Source organism: Gekko japonicus, unplaced genomic scaffold, assembly GCF_001447785.1.
Source record: "Gekko japonicus isolate JY-2015 unplaced genomic scaffold, Gekko_japonicus_V1.1 scaffold3364, whole genome shotgun sequence".
NCBI lineage: Eukaryota > Metazoa > Chordata > Lepidosauria > Squamata > Gekkonidae > Gekko > Gekko japonicus.
Genome location: NW_015172117.1, coordinates 102,550 through 127,874, shown reverse-complemented (window position 1 = coordinate 127,874; position 25,325 = coordinate 102,550). Strand labels below are relative to the sequence as shown.

Here is a 25,325-nt window from a genome sequence, read left to right as displayed (position 1 = left end):
ATAGGCTTCCGGTCGGGCTAAGATGGAGGACTGACACACTTTCGCGATTGTGCGAAGTGAGCGACGGCCGCTTTTGACAGCTTGGGCAGTTTTTAGCCCAACGCATCGCTCCCCAGTGAGGGGGGGGGACAAGCAGGCAGCAGCGCCTAAGAGGGAGTGTGAGGTTGGCGTGATCCGGCTCCCGAAGGAGCCGTTTCATGCTTTGATCTCCTCCCCCGAAGAAGGCAAGTGCCAAGCAACTCTGCAGCGGCCGTTCGAGCCGGATTACCGGTTTAAGCTCTCTACCAGCCGACCTCTTGAAGATGGGCAACAACAGTAAGTGAAAAGAAGCAATGCGAAACCCGATTTGATCGTGCTAGATAACAATAAACGTGCCGCTTACCTGAACTGTGATAAGATAAAAATTGAAACAAGCGGTTGAGCGGGAAATGACCAAACATTCCCAGAAATCCGATTCCGGCAAAGAAAATAGTTGATTGAAGGCTTTAAAACAGTAAAAAAGAACATTGTTTAACATTCCTGCGGTGGGAATTGAGATATGTGCGCAGCCGAAAACCGAAACTGACGAACTGTATCGCGGGAGGAGCAGGCCGGTGTAACGAAAAAAATACTCCGAGGTGCTGGAACAGGAAGAGGAAGCCCTGAAAGAAGGGCTGAAGCCAACAGGAAGCCAACAGGAAGAGACTCGGAGCTACAAGAGAGCAGAACCGGAAGTGAGTGTATACGAACAGACGGGACCTGGAATACGGTAACCTGACCTACTCTATACCCGAATACCATAGAGAAGTTGCGCCCGACATTTTGAGGAGGACCTGACTTTAAATTTGACTTTAAACTTCTTTTAGAGGGTTTTTAAAAGCGAAAATAGAAGGGAATGGCTGATTGAAGGCTACCCTTTAGAAGAGACTGTTTGTTTGTGAATTTGCGCACCGCAGGAAAAGCACCAAAACGGAGACCAGAAGAGGACCGAAAAGAGCTGACTCTGATCCTGACGTTAAGCCAAAAGTGAGACCAAGAACTAATTCAACACCAACTAGGCTGACACCAACCCCCAAGATGTCAAAAGAGAGGGAGAAGGATAAGAAAGAGATGTATGCTGCCATGGAGGCAATGGAGAAAAGGATGCTGGAAGCAATACAAGCTATGGGAGAACAAAGTGAAAAAAGGATGGGGGAACAGATTGAAAAGCAACTGGAGGCACAAATGGCAAAGCAGACTCAGATTCATCTGAAACAACTTGAAGAGGTTCAGGAGAAGAACATAGCGGCAATTAAAGATTTGGTCACTACTGAGATAACTTCAATCAAGCAAGAAATAGAAGGAGTCAAAAAGGAGATTCAGGCTAATGCAACCAAAACTACGGAAGTGGAAGAGAAGATGCAACAAGTGGAAGAAAAACAGGATTCTTTGACTCAGCAATTTAGAAGATCAGAAACAATGATGGAGTTCAGAAGGATGCAAACCCATCTGAGATTCAGGGGCATTAAAGAGAAGGAAAATGAAGATATAAGAGATGAAATGATGAAGGCAATAACATCATATTTGGAAGAAGATGAAGGGACAATGGACTCTGATTTTGATTTGATATACAGAGTGAACTCCAGAATTGCAGAAAAGAAAAATTTACCAAGAGATGTTATTGTACAATTTGTAACAAGAACAACTACAGAAGATATTTTTAAGAAACAATTCACCGTCCCTTTTGAAATGGAAGGAAACAAGATTATGGTGATGAGAGAACTCCCCCGAGCAGTACTGCAAGACAGAAAAAGGTATAAGCCTTTGGTGGATAAACTGAGGACTTTGAATATTAGGTACAGATGGGAAATTCCACAAGGCTTATCCTTTACTTACAAAGGTGGGAGAGTCCAGATCAGGTCGGTGACGGATTTTTATAAATTTAAGGCGGACAATTCTGACGTCTTTGGAGAACTTTAAATTAAGAATCTACAATGGATTACAAATTGTTGTCATGGAACGTGAATGGATTAAATTCACCTAACAAGAGGAAAAGAATCAATTATTGGATACAAAAACAAAATTGTAACTTGATATGCTTGCAAGAAACTCATATTAGAAAACTGGATGCCAAATATTTAAAAAATGTTAAATTGGGATTAGAATTTTATTCCTCGGCCTTAAATAAGAAAAAAGGTGTGGTGATATATGTGAAAAAGGATTTACAACCTAAAGAAATTTTCAAAGATTTGGAAGGAAGATATGTGGGTGTGGAAGTGATGATTCAACAGAAAAAGACACTGGTGGTCAATATATACGCACCCAATGGAGCAAAAGAAAAGTTCTTTAAGGACTTAACTGAACACCTACAAGGACAAACTTATGATCAAGTTATTTTGGCCGGAGACTTTAATGGAACTATAGATCGGCTGGATAGACAATCACAAAAAGGCAACGAAATTAGTGGAAAATTGCCAAAGAACTTTTTTGAACTAGTCAAACAGGAAAAACTAGAAGATGTGTGGAGGAAATGGAACCCAACGCAGAAAGATTTTACTTTTTATTCCAATAGACATTGCTCTTTTTCCAGAATTGATATGATTTGGATGTCAGAAGAATTGTCAATGAAAACACAAAAAATAGAAATCCTGCCTAGATGTAACTCGGATCACAACCCTGTTTTGTGGACCTCTACTGAAAGGAATAAATCCTTTCTTTGGAGAATAAATGAAGATTTGTTGGATAAAAAAGGTGTTATGGAAATGTTAAAAGAAGAAACAAAACAATATTTCCAACAAAATCTGAATAAAGAGACTTCAATACAGGTAGTGTGGGACGCTTACAAAGCTGTGATGAGAGGGATTCTCATCTCACAAAATGTGAAGCAAAAGAAGGAAAAACTTCAAAGGCAAGTGGAAGTATTGGAACAAATAGCCCAAAAAGAAAAAGAACTGAAGAAGAAACCGGGGAAAAAGAAGATTATTAGAGAACTACAGTTGCTGAAAGAACAGCTGAATGATTTTTTGAACCAAGAGCTTTATTGGAATTTAAAGAAGTTACAACAGAAATCTTTTGAAGGGGCGAATAAACCGGGGAAATATCTAGCTTGGCAACTCAAAGCAAGAAAAGAAAGAAGAATGATAACCAAAATTATAGAAGAAGGAAAAGAATTCGTTGACCCTAATGGTATAAAGAGAAGTTTCTTCAAGTATTATGCTAAATTGTTTCAAGCAAATAGAATTGATCTTGAGAAGATTGAAAGATATTTAGAAGAGATTCCACTATCCAAAATAAGCAAAGAGTTTAAAGATTTACTAAATGGGCCAATCCAAACAGAGGAAGTGAGGAAGGCAATTGAAGAAGCGAAGTTGGGGAAGGCGCCAGGGCCGGACGGATTTACCGCGAAGTTTTATAAAAAAATGAAAGAGGAACTTGTCCCGGCCCTGGAAGCTTTATCCAACGACATACGGATGTGCAAGAAAGTGCCAGACTCATGGAAAGAGGCAATCATTTCATTGATACCAAAGGAAGGCCAAGAACTAACGAATGTAAAGAACTACAGGCCAATTTCTCTCCTAAATAATGACTATAAGATCTTTGCAAAAATTATTGCAGAAAGAGTGAAAAACTACTTACAAACAGTGATTTCAGAAGATCAAGCGGGCTTTCTGCCAAAAAGACAAATTCGAGATAATGTAAGAATAGTAATGGACGCAGTGGAATACTATGAAAAGCACCCTGAAAAAGAGGTAACTTTTTTGTTTGTGGATGCGGAAAAAGCATTTGACAATCTTAATTGGAAGTTTATGTTACAGATGATGGAAAAAATTGATACGGGACAACAGTTCAGAAATTGTATTGAAGCTATCTATTCGGAACAAAGAGCTACACTGAATGTAAATAAAGAATTGACCGATAGCTTCAAGGTACAGAAAGGTACTCGGCAGGGTTGTCCCTTGTCACCGCTATTGTTCATTTGGGTGTTGGAGGTACTTTTACAAAAAATACAACAAGATCAAGAGATTAAGGGTTTGACACATAAAGGTTTTAAATATAAATACCGTGCTTTTGCAGATGACGTAATGTTTATTGTGGAAAACCCGACGGAAGAGTTACCGTTACTATTTCAAAAAATAAAAGATTTTGGAGAATTGGCAGGATTTTATGTAAACAAGAATAAAACGAAGCTTATTTGCAAAAATATGACGAAACAAAAACAAGTGGAACTACAAAATTTGGTACAATGTGAAGTGGTAAAGAAGACGAAATACTTAGGCATTGAGTTAACTGCAAAGAATATAGACTTATATAAGAACAATTATGAAAAACTATGGGCTAAGTTAACCCAAGACTTTAAGAAATGGGACAAAATGAACTTGTCACTGATGGGAAGAATTTCAGTTATAAAAATGAATGTCCTACCACGTTTGATGTTCCTGTTCCAAACAATACCAATACTTAGTAAGACAGATTTGCTGCAAAGGTGGCAACAAGAACTATCAAAGTTTGTTTGGGCAGGCAAGAAACCGAGAATTAAGATGAAAATACTTTGTGATGCCAAGGACAGAGGTGGACTACAGCTACCAAATCTCAGATTATATTATGAAGCGGTTTGTATGACCTGGTTGAAGCAATGGGTGAAATTAGAAAATGATAAGCTATTGGGGTTAGAAGGTCATGATTGTAGATTTGGTTGGCATGCATATTTATGGTATGACAAAACAAAAATGGATAGCTTTTTTAAGCATCATGTGGTAAGAAAAGCATTATTTGTGGTATGGATGAGATATAAAAAATATTTTGGTGATGTAAGGCCACTTTGGATTGTACCAGTGGAAGTGTTAACATCTTACTCAAGACGTAGAGACAAAGATTGGTTGCTGTATAAAGACATAATAAAAAAAGAGGGAACAGAATGGGTAATGAAAAAGCAGAATGAAATTGAATATGAATATGAATGGTTGAAATACATGCAGATCTCTGACCTTTTTAGGTCAGACAAAAGAAATTATGGTTTTAGAGAGGAAAAAAATGAAATGGAAAAGGTATGGGAGAGTGGAGGGGGAAAAGATATCTCTAAAATGTATAAAGTGTTGTTAAAATGGTATACAGAAGATGAGACTGTGAAAGAGCAAATGTTAAAATGGGCAATAAATATGAATAAGGAAATTGACATAGAAACCTGGGAATATTTGTGGAAAAATGCTATTAAGATATCACCCTGTACCAATGTTAGAGAGAATTGTTACAAAATGATGTATAGGTGGTATATGACCCCAAAGAAAATTGCAAATATGAACCAGAATATGTCAAATAAATGTTGGAAATGTAAAAAACATGAGGGCTCATTTTACCATATGTGGTGGACTTGTGAAAAAGCCACACTCTTTTGGACAAAAGTCCACAGAGAAATGCAAAAAATACTTAAGTGCTCTTTCAAAAAAGCGCCTGAAATTCTGCTTTTGGACAAAACTTAATATGTTTAGATCAATATTAAGTCAAATGATGTTATCTTGAGGTTGTATGATAACAAATGATGTGTTAATGATATAAAGAAATTTGTAAGAAGGGAGTGAAGCATTGCGGGAAGCCATTGGAGGGAGGAGAGGAAGGGAATGGGGTAAACAATGGACTGAATGATTTAATTTTATATGTTATGTTCCTAAGAAAATAATAAAAATTTGTTTACCAAAAAAAAAAAAAAGTCGAGTGGATTTTTTCCTTATTATACCACAAGTAAGTGTGCCAACCCACACTGAGATCGTGACCTTCCAAGCTTAGAGTTCTTGTATCCGCTAATGTTATCCAATCTTGAATCCACACTGCTGCCACTGCTTGATAATACAAATCCCAATTCGGTAATGCAAGCCCACCTCTTTCTTTTTTATCTTGTAGTAATTTCCATTTGATTCTTGCATTTTAGGATACCAAATAAATGTTCTAGTACTTGTCCATCTCTACAAATAGTTGCTTATTCTTCAAGAAAACGGGGCAATATATTCATTTTAATAGTAGCTATTCTGCGGTGGCTCAGACGCTGAACTGCAGGCTGTGGAAGGTCAGTAGTTCAGCGGTTCAAGACCCGGGTGCCGCAAGACAGGGTGAGCTCCTGTCTCTAGTTCCAGCTCCTGCCAACCTAGCAGTTCGAAAGCAAGAAATTGCAAGTAGATAAATAGGGACCACTTCGGTGGGAAGGTAACAGCGTTCCGTGCGCCTCGGTGTTTAGTCATGCCGGCCACATGACCACGGAAACGTCTTCGGACAGCGCTGGCTCTTCGGCTTTGAAACGGAGATGAGCACCGCAACCCTAGAGTCGGATTCGACTGGCTTTCAAGCAACGGAACCTTTACCTTTACCTTTATTCTGCCTATAAATGAGAGTTGTATATCCTTCCATTTTAATAGTTCTCTTTTTATTTCTTCTATAAGTTTTTTATAGTTGTTTTCTATTAGTGTACTGTTTCTATTTGTCATTGTTATACCCATATAATCCACTTTATTTGAAATCTCAATTTTAGAGATATTCTAAATCTTCTGTTGTACATCTTTAGAAGAGTTTTTAGTTAACCTTTTTGGTTTTTTGATATTTATTTTAAGTCCCGCGACATCCCCATATTTTTGAATTGTATCTAATAATGTTGTAATAGATGATATGGGATCTTCCAGAATGAAAACCAGATCGCCTGCAAATGTTTGTAGTTTGAATTCCTCCCTCTTGTTTTTCACTCCTTTTATTTGTTCGTTGTCTCTCACCATGTCGTTTAGAGATTTTAGTATTAAAATAAATAATAACGGAGATAGAGGACAACCTTGCCTTGTTCCCTTCTGTAACTCTATGCTCTCTGTCATGTCCCCATTAATCATAATTTTTGTATGTTGTTTTTTATATAATACTGTTATCATAGAGAAGAAGTTAGGTCCACAGTTCCAGATTTTTAATTTTTAAATCATAAATTCCCAGGAGACATTGTCAAATGCTTTTTCCACGTCTAAAAAGATTAATGCTAGCTGTTTTTCAGAGTGCTTTTCATAGTATTCTAAAACATTTATGACATTTCTTTTTAATCTGTCTTTTCGAGAGGAAACCCGCTTGGTCTTGATGGATTATTTGCATAAGTATTATTTTTAGTTTTGAAGCTAGTATATTGGTGAAGATTTTATAATCGACATTCAACAATGAAATAGGACGGTAGTTCTTTATCTCTTTGTCATCTGTTTTTGGTTTATGAATTAATGTAATAAGAGCTTCATTCCATGAATCCGGTGTCTTTTCTTCTATGATTTTATTTTGTAGTAGATTTTTAAAAGGCGTAAATATTTGTTCCTCAAATTCTTGGTATATTTCCGCAGGTACACCATCCGGGCCTGGAGATTCCCCCCCCCCCCTGTTTTTTTAATTGCTTCAATTATTTCACATGGTGATATAGGATAATTTAAGATTTTCCTCTGTGTGTCGTTAAATTTCTTATAGTTATGTAGCGAAAGAAATTCTTCTATTCGTTGTTTTTCCAGGGTTTCTTGCTTATATAACGTTTTGCACGTTGTTTTCTTGGGTTTCCCATTTTTTTGCATTTGGCCCTCTCCTTCTGTTTCTGCTCTTTTTATTTCAACCTCTTCTTCTTCTTCTTCTCCCTCTTTCTCTTCCTCTTCTTCTTGTTCCCAACCTAAGTCTTCCCCATATTTCTCCAGAAAATTTTCCACCTTAAAGACTGAATCTATTCTGTGTCTTCTATCTTTGTAATTAAATAGTAGTCCTTCTGGTATTAACCATCTATAAGGCATGTCGTTTTCTCTCAAGAGGTTTGTCAATATGGTATAATTCTGCCTTTCCCCCCCCCCACACTCTCCAAGGTACTTCCTTTAAGAATTTTATATCTTTTTCTCTAATCATCACTCTGTTTTCATTAGCAGCTAATATTTTATCTTTAGTTTCTCTCTTATAGAATTTTATATGGACCTCCCTTGGTATCCTGTTCCTTTTTGCATACGCCGAGTTTCTTCTATAAGCAGTGTCCATCTCAGCAAGCAGATCCTCTTTAGTTCCTATTTTAGTTGGTCTGCTATATTTTGGGCAAGTTCTTCCTTTAAGTTTTTATCTATTTCTTACATTTTGACACCTTATTACTAGACTTGCTTTATCCATTTCCATATTAATTAGTGTTTCCTCTTTTATTATTTTTAGCTTTTAACTCTTGTAATTCATAATTTATATCTTGGATCTTTTCTTCTAGTTTAGTTGTGGTTGTGGTAATGCTCGTTATTTCTTTCTTGTTTTCTGCTATTTGTTTTTTAATTTCCTCTGTTTCAGTCTTTATTAGATTGGATATTTCCTCTATCTTTTCCTGAACAGGCTCAGTTTCTTTCTTAATTAACGTTGGAAGAGTTGTTTCAGTTAACTGTTGAAATGTTTGGGCTACACATTCTTTAATAAGGGCTTTTATGTCTTTGGCTGACATTTGTGCCACACTCATTTTTGACAGACTAGATACACTTGTTTGTCCTGGTGATGGTACTGAGTTTCTCCTTGTTCCACCTGAACCTGAAGCCATATACTCTCTTTGACTATTTATTTTCCCTTTCCTATTTATGTTTTCTTATTTAATCAACTTATCTTGTATCATTTAATACTTTTCCTTGCCTTTTCTATCTTTACTTGTTCTTGTATACACTATTTCTCCAATATAGGTCAATTTCACAGTTTTCGTTCATTTTCCTTTAAATCTTCTCCCTCTGTTTTCTCCTTTGTCTTCTCTCTGCCTTGCTGTAGTTCTGTGTAGGTATTCTCCGCCACAAGGTGTCACTGTTAACCGCCTTTCTTTTGTTCCTCTCTCGCCTTTGCCTCGCCTCTTGTCTCCTCTTTCCTCCACCTTCTGTCCTCTATTCTCTCCCCGCACCCGAGATGCTTCATCATTCTGCAAGGTCTCTCCCTCCGCCTTTTCTCCACTCACCTCTATTCCACCATCTGGATCCCGGACTCTTAAAGGGGTAGCTGAAAAAGAAAGGAGGACAAAAGAAAATTATGCAGCGTCCAATATCACCTGCTTCTCCGTACCGGTCAGTTCACTGTAGTAGTAAGAGTTATTTGAGTCTTAGTGTTTATTTAGCCGCTTTAATGTTACAATAGCTCTTTAACGTTTCCCGGGACGTCTCCTGTTAGTCCTGAGCTCTAATCCCCCTTTTTTCCCTCTCCCCTAGCTGTCCCATTTGCCCTCTATTTTTATCCACCTTGAAAGTGTTTTTAATTTTAAATGGTACTTAGCTTTGGTTTCTGCCTTTGTTGTAGTAGTTTCCCATAGTTTCCGCTGTAGACTCCTTTAGGTTCTTCTGGGCTCGGCGGGTGCGCACACAAACGTTGTGTCAGGCGCCCAAAAAGATTCTTGCATGGAATAGACCTAGGAAAGTAGAAGAGTCGCCACTCTTTCTACACCTGACAAAAGTTCCTTGCTAAGTCTCTCCCTCCAGGAGAGAACTTTAGGCTGCTGGAATGCCTTGGGGAAAAAAACCTTTTGGAAAAGCAGAGTGAGCGGAGCTCCTCTGCATGCGTCTGCTCTCATCAAGCCAGAACTGGATCTGCGGCCTCTGATTGTTAATGGTATAGGTTCTTGACAGTAGTCCAGAAAATCTGCTTTTTACCATTTCAGCAATATTCCCTCCTTGAGAGACAGATGATTAATAAATGGTCTTGTGCCCAGACTAAAACTTACAATAAGCAAAACATAGTTTGAAACAATTATTCTTGGGAAAATGCAGTGCTCAGAAGTGTCTATATCATGCCTTCAGAGGAAACTAATTAGATTGTTTTTATTGTTATATGAACTTAATTGGACATATATAAGGTAAGGTAAAGGTAAACGTTCCCTTGCTCGAAAGCCAGTTGAGTCCGACTCTAGGGTTGCGGTGCTCATCTCCGTTTCAAAGCCAAAGAGCCAGCGCTGTCCGAAGACGTTTCTGTGGTCATGTGGCCAGCATGACTAGACGCCGAGGCGCACGGAATAGCCACACCCTAAAACTCTTGAATCGCTCAGATCTGACTTACAGTGAGACTATCTTTTCTGAAAGTGCTTTGATACGAATTTTAGAAACTGTATTATTTTTAAATTTAAGATAGATAGGATAAGAGATGACATGCATGCTTTGTATTTTTTAATTTCACTGCAGTATGCTGGCATTTTTTGTACCATTATTGATTCTTCTATATTGGATCATTTCAAAAGTGATTAGAGTCAGACCGCTTTTAAATAAAAATCTTAACACATTGAGTGCTCTTTGACTAGGATACAAGATTTTAACAGGAAGCAAGAGGGTCAAGGAGAAACAGAGCACCGTGCTGAGAATAAGGGGAATCTGCCCTCAGAAGGGACCTCTTCTTCAGTTGGTGAACAAGTATCCTTTCATACCAAGGAACCATCCCTGGGGCAGGGAGAGAGGGGGGCTCTATTGGGTATTGTAAATAAGAAGCGGGAGACTGACCAGTTATGAAGGTGCACAGAGAGTTTATATAGTTATAAAGGTGAATATATACAGAGATATTTACAGGCTATTGAACAGCATGTCGTGCCCTAGTCTATGAGAACTGAGTCCCCATCCAGCTTACTAAGCTGATAGCTATTATGCGAAACCCCAGCCAATCTCTAACAAAGAGCAACACCTGCTAGAAAACACCTGGTTGTAATTACATGATTACTAGCATGACAGCTAGGTCTGACAAAAAGATCAAACTGATCTATAGTAACTGCTTGCTACCTCTATCACTCTAACATATATCTCAATAGGCTCTTGGTAGTTGGTGATTCAATCCTTAGGCAGGTAGACAGTTGGGTGGCAAACCCGCATAGTGACCATATGGTGACTTGCCTGCCTGGCGTGAAGGTAGCAGACATTATGAGTGTTCTAGATAGGACAGTGCTGGGGAGGAGCCAGAGGTCGTGGTACATGTTGGCACCAATGATGTGGGAAAATGCAGTTGTGAGGCCCCAGAGGAAAAATTTAGGCTGCTAGGCAGGAGTCTCAGTGCGTGGATGAGATAATGGTGTAGGGGAGAAGGGTTCACGTTTGTTAGGCACTGGGATGCTTTTTGGAACACGAGAGAACTGTACAAAAGAGATGGTCTCCACTTGTCCCGAGAAGGAACCAGGCTGCTGGCGCTTAAAATCAAAAAGGTGGCAGAGCAGTTTTTAAACTGAATATTGGGGGACAGCTGACAGGAGGGAGAAAAATTTATTTTTGTCACGTCTCCACCCCCTGCATAATTTTATAAACCTCCATCATGTCCCCCCTTAGTTGTCTCTTGTCTAACTCAATTGTTTGATGCCGATTTTACCATAGAGTTTTACCCAAAAACCAGAGTGTTACCTCCAAGGTCACCAACACCATGATGTCAGATGATGTCACCTTCAGTGATGTTACTGCTGGGGTCGGCGTTTTGTAACCACTCTTTTACTTGAGCCATTATTTGGCCAGAGCGGGGCTTCTGCTCTCTGAGGAGGGGGTTATTGTCTTGACCCAACACGGCTTCTCTCATTTTATTAGGTTGCCAGCTTCAGGTTGGGCAATACGTGGAGCGTGAGAAGGGCGGGGTTTGGGGGGGGAAGGACTTCAGCGGGATATAATGCCACAGAGTCCACCTTCCAAAGCAGCCATTTTCTCCCAGTGAACAGAACCCAATCCCCTGGAGATCAGCAAGGCTGTTAATGATTGGACGTTTTGGAGGGCAGTAATTCATAGTAATTCATATAGAGAGTTGAACTATAAGGAAGGCCGAGCGCCGAAGAATAGATTCTTTTGAACTATGGTGCTGGAGAAGACTCTTGAGAGTCCCTTGGACTGCAAGAAGATCAAATCAGTCAATCCTAAAAGAAATCAACCCTGACTGTTCCCTGGAAGGCCAGATAATGAAACTGAAGCTCAAATACTTTGGCCACCAAATGAGAAGGGAGCACTCACTGGAGAAGACCCTGATGCTGGGAAAGATTGAAGGTCAAAGAAGACGGGGGCGGCAAAGGATGAGATGGTTAGACAGTGTCATAGATGCAACGAACATGAAATTGAGCAAACTTCAGAGGATGGCGGAAGACAGGAAGACCTGGCGTGATCTGGTCCATGGGGTCGCGAAGAGTCGGACTCGACTGTGCGACTGAACAACAACAATAATTCATAGGGCCACCGTAAGTCGGAAGTGGATGGACAGCATGTGATGCACACACAAAACATTCTATGCCATCTTTCCAGCCATAAGCGGTCACCAAGGAAGTCAACAGCAAAACATTTCCACATGAAAACATATAAGGCAATAAAGCAGCATTTGAAGTAGAACATATAAAAATATTCAAACAATTCAATTAAAAGAAAACACCAAACACTACCAAGGAAGAGGAGGGCCACATACAGTTATTAGTCCCAATCAGTGTTCCCTCTAAGCTGAGTTAGTGTGAGCTAGCTCACAGTTTTTTAGCCTCTGGCTCACACATTTTTGGCTTAGCTCAGGAAGGAAGGCTCCAGAGCAAACTAACTTATGCAGTAGCCACCTCGCTTGCTCACAACTTTAATACCAGTAGCTCACAAAGTAGAATTTCTGTTCCACAGCTTGGAGGGAGCATTGGTTCCAATACCTAAGAATGGAACCCCCTGTACAGAGGCAGTCTACCTTTGAATACCAGCGGCTCTAAGGATGGGAGACTGGGCACTCTTTAAAGAAAAGCAGGGAATGGGGCGGATGCTCTTTCCCCAACATCAGTCGCTGTGATTCCCCTTTCTTTCCACGTTTAACGCTGTGCATACACCAGTCTGTAATTGCTTCTGAAATGAGATGGGCAGGTAAGAGCTTTTCTCTGCACACACACACACCCCGTGTCTCTATGATTTTCATTCCTTTTCCAGTTTGCAAAAATGCATTCCCGTGGCATGTCCCCCTCCCCGCGATTCTCTCCCCCCAAAGAACACGGTCTCCTTGATCACCACGTCCCGTGCGTGTTTCCTCGCACTGATCTTTCCACGGAACTCACTCCCCGGGAAGCATTGCCCAGGGTTGCAAGCCACCATGTGGGTGAAATCTCAGCGGCCCCGATCCAGGCATGCAATTCATTCCGCCATTCATGGGTCGTTCGCCAGGTAGCTCAAGAGCTCCCGTTGGAAACAGCCGCGCTCTCGGGCGCGGCATTTCCCGAAGGGGTCCGCTAGAGAGTCTCGCAGAGCTAAAATAGTTAAATCAACAGAGCTCCTTTTCCTAGAGCGGGAGGGACATGAAGGACGGGGGATGTCAATAGCAGGTGCACCTTCCTGTCTCGCAGTTCCCCCCACTCCTTCTCTGTTATCTGCAAAATGGGCTTTTGAATTTTCTTGCAAAGAAGCGGTGCAGAGCCGTGTGCGACAGGTACACGTGAAGGTCAGAGTGGGGAGGAGGAAAGGGGGTTTGGGAGCTCCTGGGGAAGGGAAAATGTAAATGGGGGGCTACTGGGGGGGGGGGAATGAGAGATCTCCCTTTCCCCCAAACACCCCTCTTTGCAGTATAGGAGAGGCTCCGTATGGAGCTGTGACCCGCGGTAATCTTCCCACTCCAATTCAGGTTCATGGACACTGCCTTATACTGAATTCAGACCTTTGGTCCATCGAAGTCAGTATTGTCTGCTCGGACTGGCAGCGTCTCTCCAGCGGGCTTTCACGTTACCTGCTGCCAGATCCTTCAGCTGCAGATGCTGGGGATTGAACCTGGGACCTTGCGCATGTCAAGATAGATGCTCTGCCAGTAAGCCGGGAGCCCCACTCTTTCTCTGATAATCAAAAAGAGCTTCTAGAAGATGACCAGCACCCGTAGGTGGAATAAAGCGGCTGGGAGGAATCGTAATTGCAGTGATTAAATAGAAAGGAAACAAGCCGACCTTTGAATACTTGTCCGTTAGAGGGGGAATTTTCACTCAGTGCAACTTCTGTTTGGATTTTTTTTTTAAAGTCCTGCCTCTTTGATTGAGGCTTAATGTGTGGAGGTGGGCAGGTGACACTCTCCCCCCCCTGTGAAAGTCAATCACATCTCCTGTCAAAAGAACATCCCATTAAGTTTCTGTTAAAGGGACAAGGACGTTTTTAAAATATCCAGGCCTGTCGGCAGTGCTAGAACTGTAGCTCAGGGAGTGCCTTTTAATTTTTAATTTTCCCTGAAAGCACATAATGGAGAAATGTATTGGCATGACTGCCTTCTTTTTGTTCTGCTAGTTCTCGGCTTGGGGGGGGGGGGATTTATTCATTTAGGATATTCCTGTGCTACCTCTTCAGAGCCCTTACAATTAAAATCCTGTCACAATATTAAAAACAAGCAATAAAAACAAGCCATTCGACCTAATTGACATAAAAACTACCCATAAAAGGGAAGCAGACAGTTAAGAACATGATAAGATAAAGCTCCTAATTAAAAGCAGGGGTAAAAAAGATGTGTTTCAGCCTGGTTCCTGAAAGAAAGTAAAGTAATGGCCAGGCAAGCCTTAAGGGGGAGTGCATTCCAAAGGCAAGGGGCCACCCCAGAAAATGCCCTGTCTCTAGTCACCACCTGCCTCACCTCTGAAGGCCGGAGCACAGAGAACAGGGCTTGAGAAATAGATTTTAACTGGCAATCTAGATAGTATGGGAGGAAACAGTCCTTCCAGTATCTTGGCTCCAAGCATTTTGCTCCTTTAAGAACCAGCCCTTTGAATTGCGTCCAGAAATAGATGGGTAATCAGTGTGGATCCTTCACCACAGGGGTGATGTGATCCCCGTAACCAATCCCTGGTAATAGCCCAGCCGATGTATTTTGAACCAAGTGAAGTTCCTGAATCCATTTCAAAGGCAGCCTCACATCCAGTGCCTTACTGCAGGTTAGGGCTCTTTAGCCTGGAGAAACGACGATTGAGGGTGACATGACAGAGGTTTACAAAATTATGCATGGGATAGAGAAGGCAGAGAAAGAAGTACTTTTCTCCCTTTCTCACAATACAAGAACTTGTGGGCATTAATGAGCAGTAATCAACCCTGACTGTTCCCTGGAAGGCCAGATAATGAAACTGAAGCTCAAATACTTTGGCCACCAAATGAGAAGGGAGCACTCACTGGAGAAGACCCTGATGCTGGAAAGATTGAAGGTCAAAGAAGACGGGGACGGCAAAGGATGAGATGGTTAGACAGTGTCATCGATGCAACGAACATGAAATTGAGCCAACTTCAGAGGACGGCGGAAGACCGGAAGACCTGGCGTGATCTGGTCCATGGGGTCGCAAAGAGTCGGACTCGGCTCTACGACTGAACAACAACAAAAAAGGCTTAGAACAGATAAAAGGAAGTACTTCTTCACCCAAAGAGTCATTAACACATGGGATTCACTGCTACAAGAAGTGGTGGTGGCTACAAGTATAGACAGCTTCAAAAGGGGATTGGATAAACATCTGGAGCAGAGGTCCTTCAGTGGCTATTCACCACAAGGTATAGATAGAGCACTCTGTCTCTGGCAGTGACGCTCTGTATTCTCAGTGGTTGGGGGGAAACATTGGGAGGGCTTCTGGAGTTCTGGCCCCGCTGGTAGACCTCCTGATATCACCTGGGTGTTGGCCACTGTGTGACACAGAGTGTTGGACTGGATGGGCCACTTGCCTGATCCAACATGGCTTCTCTTCTGTTCTTATTACCTGCCTTTGTTCTGCAGGGCATTTAAGACAGAGTGTTTCCACCAGGCATTCCGGTAATGTGGTTTTGGTGGACTCTACTATCCACGCCAAAAGTGTTAAGTTTTGCTGTATGTTGAGTTGTCAATTGGATTTTTTAAAAAATTATGATGACTGTGACTGTATTGTTACGTTGCTCACTGCCCCGAGCTCCATTCTGGGGGAGGGGCGAGATAAAAACCGAATAAAATAAATGAAGAGTGTAAGTTGGATGTGATCAGAGCATTGATCACCATCGCCAGATCAGACTTTCCCCCAGATATGGTGAACATTAAAAGAAAATGCGTGCAGTCTGGAGCAGTACTTGGGGGCTCCCTCCTCTATGTTGTTGTTGTTCAGTCGTACAGTCGAGTCTGACTCTTCGCGACCCCATGGACCAGATCCCACCAGGCCTTCCTGTCTTCCGCCGTCCTCTGAAGTTTGCTCAGTTTCATGTTCGTTGCATCTATGACACTGTCTAACCATCTCATCCTTTGCCGTCCCAGTCTTCTTTGACCTTCAGTCTTTCCCAGCATCAGGGTCTTCTCCAGTGAGTGCTCCCTTCCCATTTGGTGGCCAAAGTACTTGAGCTTCAGTTTCATTATCTGGCCTTCCAGGGAACAGTCAGGGTTGATTTCTTTTAGGATTAACTGATTTGATCTCCTTGCAGTCCAAGGGACTCTCAAGAGTCTTCTCCAGCACCAGAGTTCAAAAGAATCTAGACAGCACCAAAATCCCCACCTGCAGAAGTACTCAAGGGTTCCCAGCATGCCTCCTTCTTTCCACCCCCCCACTAAGAGAAATGTTGCTGACTGCAGAGAACTTTATCATGTAGAACTGCAACCTTTTTTTGGCCTCTGTGTTTCCCTTCCAGAGCCAGCATTCTCTCGGCAGTGGTGGAAAACCATCAGCTTTGATAGCGCTCTAGTTTTGGGCTCGATTCATCTCACGAAAGGAGTCTCCCCCATACGCACACATTCTTGTCTTGATGTAATTGAGTGGCTGGAACCCCCCCGTCCCTCCCCATTGGCAACAGAGGACTGAGCTGAGAGCCTTTCCTCTGTCCAGAAATGGCTGCTGGGCAGCCGGGAGAATCCCCAGCCACGGAGCTCCACTTTCAGACCGCTCTGGAGGAACCGCCAAAGCTGGAGATGAAATTGGAGCCAGAGGAGTCGACGAGTCTCGAAACGGGGACCGTATCGGAAGGCGCAGGAGATGCCCCGCGTGGCACCTGTGGGGAAATCGCTGAGCGTCGTCCCAGTCCGGCAGAGCCGCAGTGTGTTAAACAGGAACCGGGGCTGTCGTCACAGAGGTGGGAAGCTCAGTGGCAGGAATTCCTCAAAGCGGTGCGGTCTCCTCACCCCGGAGGGATCCCACAACGGCCGGCACCCGCACCGTGTCCTGTTCCGAATAATTCCGTGGCCCCCTTTGAGAGAGCTGTGGCGGCCAGCCCATGGGCCACAGAAGAAGAGGAGAACAGATTCCCACCTGAGTTTAACGGGATGGTCCAGCAAGTTGGTAGCGGCCCGGATGCCAGGGAGAGGGGAGAGTGCGGGCAGCCACAAGCGATCAAGACCGAAGAGAGCCTTAGCTCTGAGCAGCAACGTTGGCGCTTCAGGCAGCTGCGCTACCAGGAGGCAGAGGGGCCTCGAGAGGTCTACAGCCAGCTCTGCGGCCTCTGTCACCGGTGGCTGAAGCCGGACAGATGCACCAAGGAGCAGATCCTGGACTTGGTGATCCTGGAGCAGTTCTTGGCCGTTCTGCCCCGGGCCATGAGGAGCTGGGTGATGGAGCAGGGATCGGAGAACTGCTCCCGGGCTGTAGCCCTAGCGGAGGATTTCCTCCGGCACCACCGAGGGGGTGAGAAACCAGAACACCAGGTAAGAGCGCAGCATCATGGTGGCCGGAACTCATGAGGGAGATCGGGGCGATTTCCTAGGGTGCCAGAGGGCAGGGGGGAAGCTTAGCTCATCCCAGAAGGGCCCTCTGCAGGTACCGTCCTGCCAACGGGTAAATTCAGTAACTGTCCATACTGGCGCATTCTCTGTGGCAGCCCCGGCCTTATGGAAGGGCCTCCCTGATGAGGTTAGGAAGACTCCCACTCTCCTGGCTTCCCACATGCTATGCAAAACAAAGTTATTCAAGAGGGTTTCTTAACCTAAGGAGAGCCCTGCTGGATCAGATCAGTGGTCCATCTCGTCCAGCCTCCTGTCCCACACAGTGGCCAACCAGTTCCTCTGGAGAACCAACAGCAGGGCATGGAGGCCGAGGCCTTCATAAGAACACAAGGACAGCCCAGACCAGACCAGCAGTCCATCTAGTCTACCTTCCCATCTCACACAGTAGCCAGCCAGTTCCTCCAAACAGCCAAAGGCAGGGCAGAAGAAGAAGAAGAAGAAGAGATTGGATTTATACCCCGCCCTTCACTTGGGAGTCTCAGAGCGACTTACAAACTCCTTTCCCTTCCCCTCCCCACAACAGACACCCTGTGAGGTGGGTGGGGCTGAGAGAACTCTGACACAAACTGCTCTTTTTCAAGGACAGCTGTGCCAGAGCTTGTGACTGACCCAAGGTCACATCAGCAGGTGCAAGTGGAGGAGTGGGGAATCAAACCCGGTTCTCCCAGATTAGAGTCCGCGCACTTAACCACTACACCAAACTACCACTACACTACACCCAGAGAGGCTGAGACCTTTCCCTGATGTTGCCTCCTGGCTCTGGGATTCAGAGGTTTAGTGCCTCTGAATGTGGAGGTCCCCCTCAGCCACCGTGGCTAGTAGCCATTGTTAGACTTCTGCTCCGTGGATCTATCTGATCCCCTTTTAAAGTTGCCTATTCCTGTGGTCATCGTTCCATCCTCCGGCAATGAATCCTACATTTTCATCACTCTCTGTGTAAAGTAGTAGTTCCTTTGTTCTGTAATGAACCTACTGCCCATCAGCTTGCACAGGTGAATAGGACTGTAGTGTAATGAAATGGTCGGAAGGTTGCATTGGGAAAGGGATAAGGACTGTGGCCTACGCCACCGTATTGCTACCTATCATTGTAAGCACGCGCCAGACTAGGTAGTTTCTATACCATCTAACACAGCACATTTAAAAAACTCATGCTTTTTTTCATTGAATGTCCCATCCTGTTGATTGTAGTTGACTTACACCAGGGGTCCCCTACTTTTTTGAGCCTGTGGGAACCTTTGGAAATTTGAGAACAGTGTGATGTGTGCTGCTGCACAACAAAAGACAAAGGTGGGGGGGAACCCAAAATGAATTGAATTAAGAACCAAAAGGTTAAGGAAATCAGAATATAAAGGCCCAATAATTCTGTGTCTAAAATTGAAGCATAAATACTGTCAAATATAAGGAAATACACGTGTATTTATTACAGATTCAATAAAAACAAATATTGGCCCAAGTCAATAGTGAAGGGCGGGGTATAAATCCAATCTCTTCTCTTCTTCTTCTTCGCCTCAGTTCAGAATAAAATCATACATTAATCACAAAGATAGACCGTTATTGACCCTGACCAAATGTGTTTCGGCCAATTGGCCTTTCCTCAGTGGCCAAGCAATGTTGTTACAGAGTGGCTCCAACATACAATAAATACCGTGCACAGATGAATTATAACATATAATAAATAATTTTATATATTTAGAAAAATATTATAACAATAATTTCTTCATACATATTAATCTTCATAGTCATAATTCATAATACAAGAGATCAAAATGTCAAATATAGTCCTCCTCTGTAAAATAAAAGTTTCAAAAGGGAGGACTCCTTAAATTCTCTTTACATGTGCTCTGTCTTCCTCCAACAGACAGAGCACATGTAAAGAGAATTTAAGGAGTCCTCCCTTTTGAAACTTTTATTTTACAGAGGAGGACTATTATATATTATAAGGTTGTACTATATCTTTTGAGATTCTTGGAGATGATATTTGACATTTTGATCTCTTGTATTATGAATTATGACTATGAAGATTAATATGTATGAAGAAATTATTGTTATTATATTTTTCTAAATATATAAAATTATTTATGATATGTTATAATTCATCTGTGCACGGTATTTATTGTATGTTGATTTTTCTACCTACTGTGGGTCCTTGTTTGGTTTTGTGAACAGAGTGGCTCCAGGCATGACAATAATACTGCCATTTCTTAAACTTAGACCAAGGTGAAATTGTTATATTGTCAAGACCTGTGACCTAAGGCTGAGATATAAATCAGAGGCCTCATTTTAGATAACTTGCTGCTCTGGTCAGGTACACTTCGCTTGAACTGTGTACCTTTGTCTCCTGGTCAAAAAAAAAATCAAGACATAGTCTGGAGTCACACAAAGAGTCATTAACACATGGAATTGACTGCCATAGGAAGTGGTCGCGGCTACAAGCATAGACAGCTTCAAGAGGGGATTCAAGAAGGACCTGGAGCAGCGGTCCATCAGTGGCTGTTAGCCACAAGAGGAATATATAGGTGGAACACTCTATCTAGAGCAGTGATGCTATGTATTCTTGGTGGTTTGGCCACTGTGTGACACAGATTGTTGGACTGGATGGGCCACTGGCCTGACCCAACATGGCTTCTCTTATGTTCTTCTGTCCTCTTGGCCTTGGGCATCAAAAGCCCTTTGGCTGGCCCTGGGGCTTGTTACCAGAGCGCTGAATGACGTTAACCCTGCCTTCAAGGAAACGTTTGCTGGCATTTCAGGATCCAGGCCTCCTCCAGGAGGAAGGTGTGACTTCCGCAGGGAAAGAAGGGGCACCGCTGGAGAACACCCAGAGGGAGCTCAGCGGCGAGATCAAACAGGAAAAGAAAGGGGATGTCTGTGTGCCAGGTAAGAAATGGGGTCAGCATGAGCTGTGTACGGATTTGAAGCAGCTGGAAGGGTTTCATCCCGTGCCTCCCGTGTGAGGTGTACAATCCCAGTCTGACCCCAGAGGGGCATGCCAGAGAAGGTATCGGGGTAGATAAAAGGGAGATGTAACTGGTCTGTGTTGAAATGGAATAGTTTTTTTTAATGGTTTCAAAGTGTAGCCGTGTTGGTCTGCAGTAGAACAACTAGATTCCAGAAGCACCTTAGACACCAACAGGGTTTTTTTGGTAGAAAAAGCCCGGCAGGAACTCATTAGCATAATAGGCCACACCCAACAGCAGAAATCTATTAGCATATTAGGCCACACCCCATATGTTACCAGAAGTGTGATCATCCAACCACACCCACCTTTTGCTTCTTATTCTGTTTACCTTGTCTGTTGTCAAAACCCAGGGCTTTTTTTGTAGCAGGAACTCCTTTGCATGTTAGGCCACACACCCCTAATGTAGCCAATCCTAATGAGTGTCTGCTGTTAGCAGTGTTCCCTCTAAGCTGAGTTAGTGTGAGCTAGCTCACAGTTTTTTAGTCTCCAGCTCACAGATTTTTGTCTTCACTCAGGAGAGATGACTGCAGAGCAAACTAATTTATGCAGTAGCCAAACCACTCACTCACAACTTTAATGCCAGGAGCTCACAAGGTAGAATTTTTGCTCACAAGACTTCACAGCTTAGAGGGAACATTGGCTGTTAGGTGTGGCCTATTATGCTAATGAGTTCCTGCTGGGCGTGGCCAACTTGGGAGCCAGTCGGGACTCTGTTCCTGTGTGTTCCTGCCCAAAAATAGCCCTGGAAACCAGCAAGATTTTGGGAGGTTGAAGCGATCAAGACTCAGTGCTCCCTATTGAATATCAAAAGCCTATACCCTGAAAATCTTCTTGGTCTCTGAGGTGCTACGGGACTCAAATCTAGCTGGGTTTTAAAATATATATATATTATGTTTCACTTTCAAATTATATATGATATTCGGTAGGCTTTGCCAGTGGCCAAACTTGAATTCTCTGTGTTGCTTCATTGCACTTTTCCTCCAGAGAACTTATCGTGGCATATGTCAGGTGCCTTCGCCTTCGCTTTCTCCTCACAACAACCCTGTGATGTGGGGTAGTCTGAGAGATAAAGATCGCCTACTGTCGCCCAGTGCACTTTACTGGAAACAGCCCCCAATTAAACCCTGCTGACCAGTGGTGCCATAATTTATGGAAATTTAAGAGAAAAAGAAGAGATTAGATTTATACCCCGCTCTTCTCAGAGCAGTTTACAAACCCCTTTCCCTTCCCCTCCCCACAACAGATACCCTGTGAGCAATGTTCCCTCTAAGCTGTGGAGTCTTGTGAGCAAAAATTCTGGTTTGTGGGCTACTGGCATTAAAGTTGCGAGCGAGTGATTTGGCTGCTGCATAAATTAGTTTGCTCTGGAGCCCCATCCTTCCTGAGCTAAGACAGAAATGTGTGAGCCGGAGGCTAATAACCTGTGAGCTAGCTCACACTAACTCAGCTTAGAGGGAACACTGCCTGTGAGGTAGGTGGGGCTGAGAGAGCTCTGACAGAAACTGCTCTTTTTCAAGGACAGCTTATCAGAACTATGGCTTGCCAAAGGTCATCCAGCAGGTGCAAGTGGAGGAGTGGGGAATCAAACCCGGTTCTCCCAGATTAGAGTCCGCGCACTTCAGTGCTACACCAAACTGGCTCTCTGATCGGGATCTAGTGTTACATCTACAGTACACCATCTTTATTTGACTGAAGGATTGATATTTTTTGAGCACTTTAATTGTAATATGGTTTTATCTTGTTTTTATATGTTTTATATGCCTGGGCACATGTTGCCCCTGAATGTGAGCCACCCTGAGCCGGTTCGCGGGAGAGGGCGGGATAGAAACGCAATAAAAATAAATAAATAAATAATGCTCTAAGAGAAATTAACACACCAGGTAAGAACAGTAGTAGGAGAAATATTATGATATTGTTCATATGATGTAATATTAACAGCTTCATCTTGAACTGCAAGTATAATATATACGAATACTTTTCCATTAGTGTTATGGTTTTAATTGTGTTCTACTAAGTGTCAGAACCCACAGCCAACAACAGAGTACACGCTTTCAGGAAAGGTTATACTTTTACTGAAGAGCTATAGATGCATTAACATATTCACTGTTAAGAATGGCGTTTGTCCCTTGGACATAATAAGATATAGGGCATTCGTATGCACCCCCCCCCCACTGCGTTGGCCAATTAGGCACCCTCCTGCGCGGGGGCTAAAGCCAGCAAACTGTTTCTAGGCGAAGCTGGGAACTGTCCGGCTCCCACGGCTCCCTGGAAAGGCATACAACACACACACACACCTGCACCTCGTTAGAGATAAGCGTTTCGGCGCAAAGCAGAGACAGGAATGCGAAAACAATTTACACAGACTCTGACTGAACATCCCAACTCCCATGGCAGCATAGCTGACACTAAGGTTTTGTTGTTGTTCTGTTGATGTAAATTGAAAAAGTGAAATAAAATTTTTATTAAAAAAAAGAAAGAAAGAACAGTAGTAGGAGCATGGGCACACCCACCTCTCATATTCTGATTGACCCTTTATTTTCTGTAGTTGGCAGTATGGAGTTGGATCCTATGAACTGCCCTAACCAGGAGTTTGTTTACAGGGGCTTTCTCTGCCTTATCCTTTCCCCAGGAGGCTCCGATTCCCGAGCCATTTCAAAAGCTGAGGATTTCAGTGGGACGCTGGTGGGCGATATGCCGCATAAAGCAGAAAATGTCAACGAGGAAAGCATGTGTAGTGTATTAGTTAGAGTAATTAATTATCATATGGCATTGCATGCAGTATAGCCGGAAGATCCTAAGATTGTCCGGCAGCCTGAAGTTCTGGCTCTTTTTGCGCTACGCACCACTAGGTGGCGAACCAGACTTGTCTTTTGGGCTGAAAGAGCTCAGAGAGAGCTGCAACCAACTCAAGGTCACCCAGCTGGTTTCATGTGGAGAAGTGTGGAATCGAACCCGGTTCTCCAGATTAGAGTCCGTCACTCTTAACCACTATACCACGCTGGCTCTCAGTGGTTAGAGTGTCAAACTAGGATCTGGGAGACCTGGGCTCACACATGCCTGCTGTGCCATAAAAGCTTGTGGGGTGACTTTAGGCCACTCACGCTCTCAGTCTAATCTACCTCGTAGGGTTGTTGTGAGAGTGAGACCAGTGCACCTGGGTTAAAAAGGTGCTACATAAATAATCAAGAGACCAGTGCACCTGGGTTAAAAGGGTGCTGCGTAAATAATCAACAAATAAAATAGGGAGAATCGGGCGAAATTGCCCACCCTTGTGGCTCCAGTGGAAAGCTTGCATTGCCAGCTTTTCCTCTGCTAGCACGAGGGGAGGCAATTCTGACTGACACCCTCCCCTCCATTTTGCTGTATGGCATTTTGTCTATGAAGGTTCCCCCAAACCTAAACATTGGATTTCTGGGGATTCCAGTGCAGTAGCCAAGGGGAGGGAAGGCAGGCAAGATCCACCCACTGCAAATGACTTGGACTGGCAGTCGGAAAGATCTAGTGCGTTGCTGAAATGGTTGAGCCGGTCTCTGGAGAGATGACATATTTATTTCTTAATTTTATAGCCTGCCTCTCTCACTGAAACTCACTGATTACACAATACAAAATAATGCAATTGTGTAGATATCTCATAAGCAATGCAACGGGACTAGAATCGTAGAATGATAGAATCATAGAGCTGGGAGGGACCTCCAGGGTCATCTAGTCCAACCTCCGGCACATTGCAGGAAATTCACAAATACTCCCCCCTCCACACCTGCAGTGACCGCTGTCCCATGCCCAGAAGATCTCAAAATACCTCCAGGATCACTGGGGGCCAAACCGGCCTGGAGAAAAACTGCTTCCTGACCCCAAAGTGGCGATTGGCATTTCCCTGGGCGTGTGAGAAAGGGCCACGAGAACTAAGCACTGAGGCAACCCTTCCTGCCCTCCCTCTCTAGGACTAGGATCACAAGAGTTTGAAACAGTCCCGAAAAGCGATAGGGCTGGGATTACTGAAGTTAGACACAAAATGCAAAACAAGCATCAGACCAGTGTCAAGCAGTGCAGAAAATGGAACTGCGAAAGCAGAAAACCGGGGCTTTTTGTGTGGAAAAAGCCCAGCAGGAACCCATTAGCATAATAGGCCACACCCAACAGCAGAAACTCATTAGCATATTAGGCCACACCCCTGACAGCACAGCTCATTAGCATACTAGGCCGCACCCCCGTGTTACCAGAAGTGTGGTCATCCAGCCACCCCCACCTTTTGCTTCTTATTCTGTTTACCTTGTTTGTTGCCAAAACCCAGGCCTTTTTTTGTAGCAGGAACTCCTTTTCATGTTAGGCCACACACCCCTAATGTAGCCAATCCTAATGAGTTTCTGCTGTTGGGTGTGGCCTATTATGCTAATGAGTTCCTGCTGGGCGTGGCCAACTCCGGAGCCAGCCGGAACTCCGTTCCTGTGCGTTCCTGACCAAAAATAGCCCTGCATACACACATACACACACAAACAACAACAAAGTGGCAGAACAGTCTTCCTCTATACTTTTGTGGACTCTTGGTTAAACGAATGACTTGATTTTGACAATGTGTTTTTTCACCTGTGTTCTCTTTCTGTCTCAGCAGGAGATGAAGGGCAGGGAGGGGACCATGAAGGGTCCTGTTGGGTCTCCTCGGGAAGAACACGAGGTCAGGATCTGGCCAACAATACCGGGAACCAAGCTGGGCCTGAGAAACTTGAGGGCCACGATGGGGAGATGTGGAGGAGTAAATGTATCTCCTGGCAGGATGGAGACTTCTGCGAGA

The 25,325-nt window shown here is 43.5% G+C and overlaps 1 pseudogene; it reads left to right on the top strand.

The window, feature by feature from the left end:
- The window catches only part of LOC107118617, a 127,426-nt pseudogene that overhangs the window by 2,899 nt on the left and 99,202 nt on the right, over positions 1-25,325 (top strand).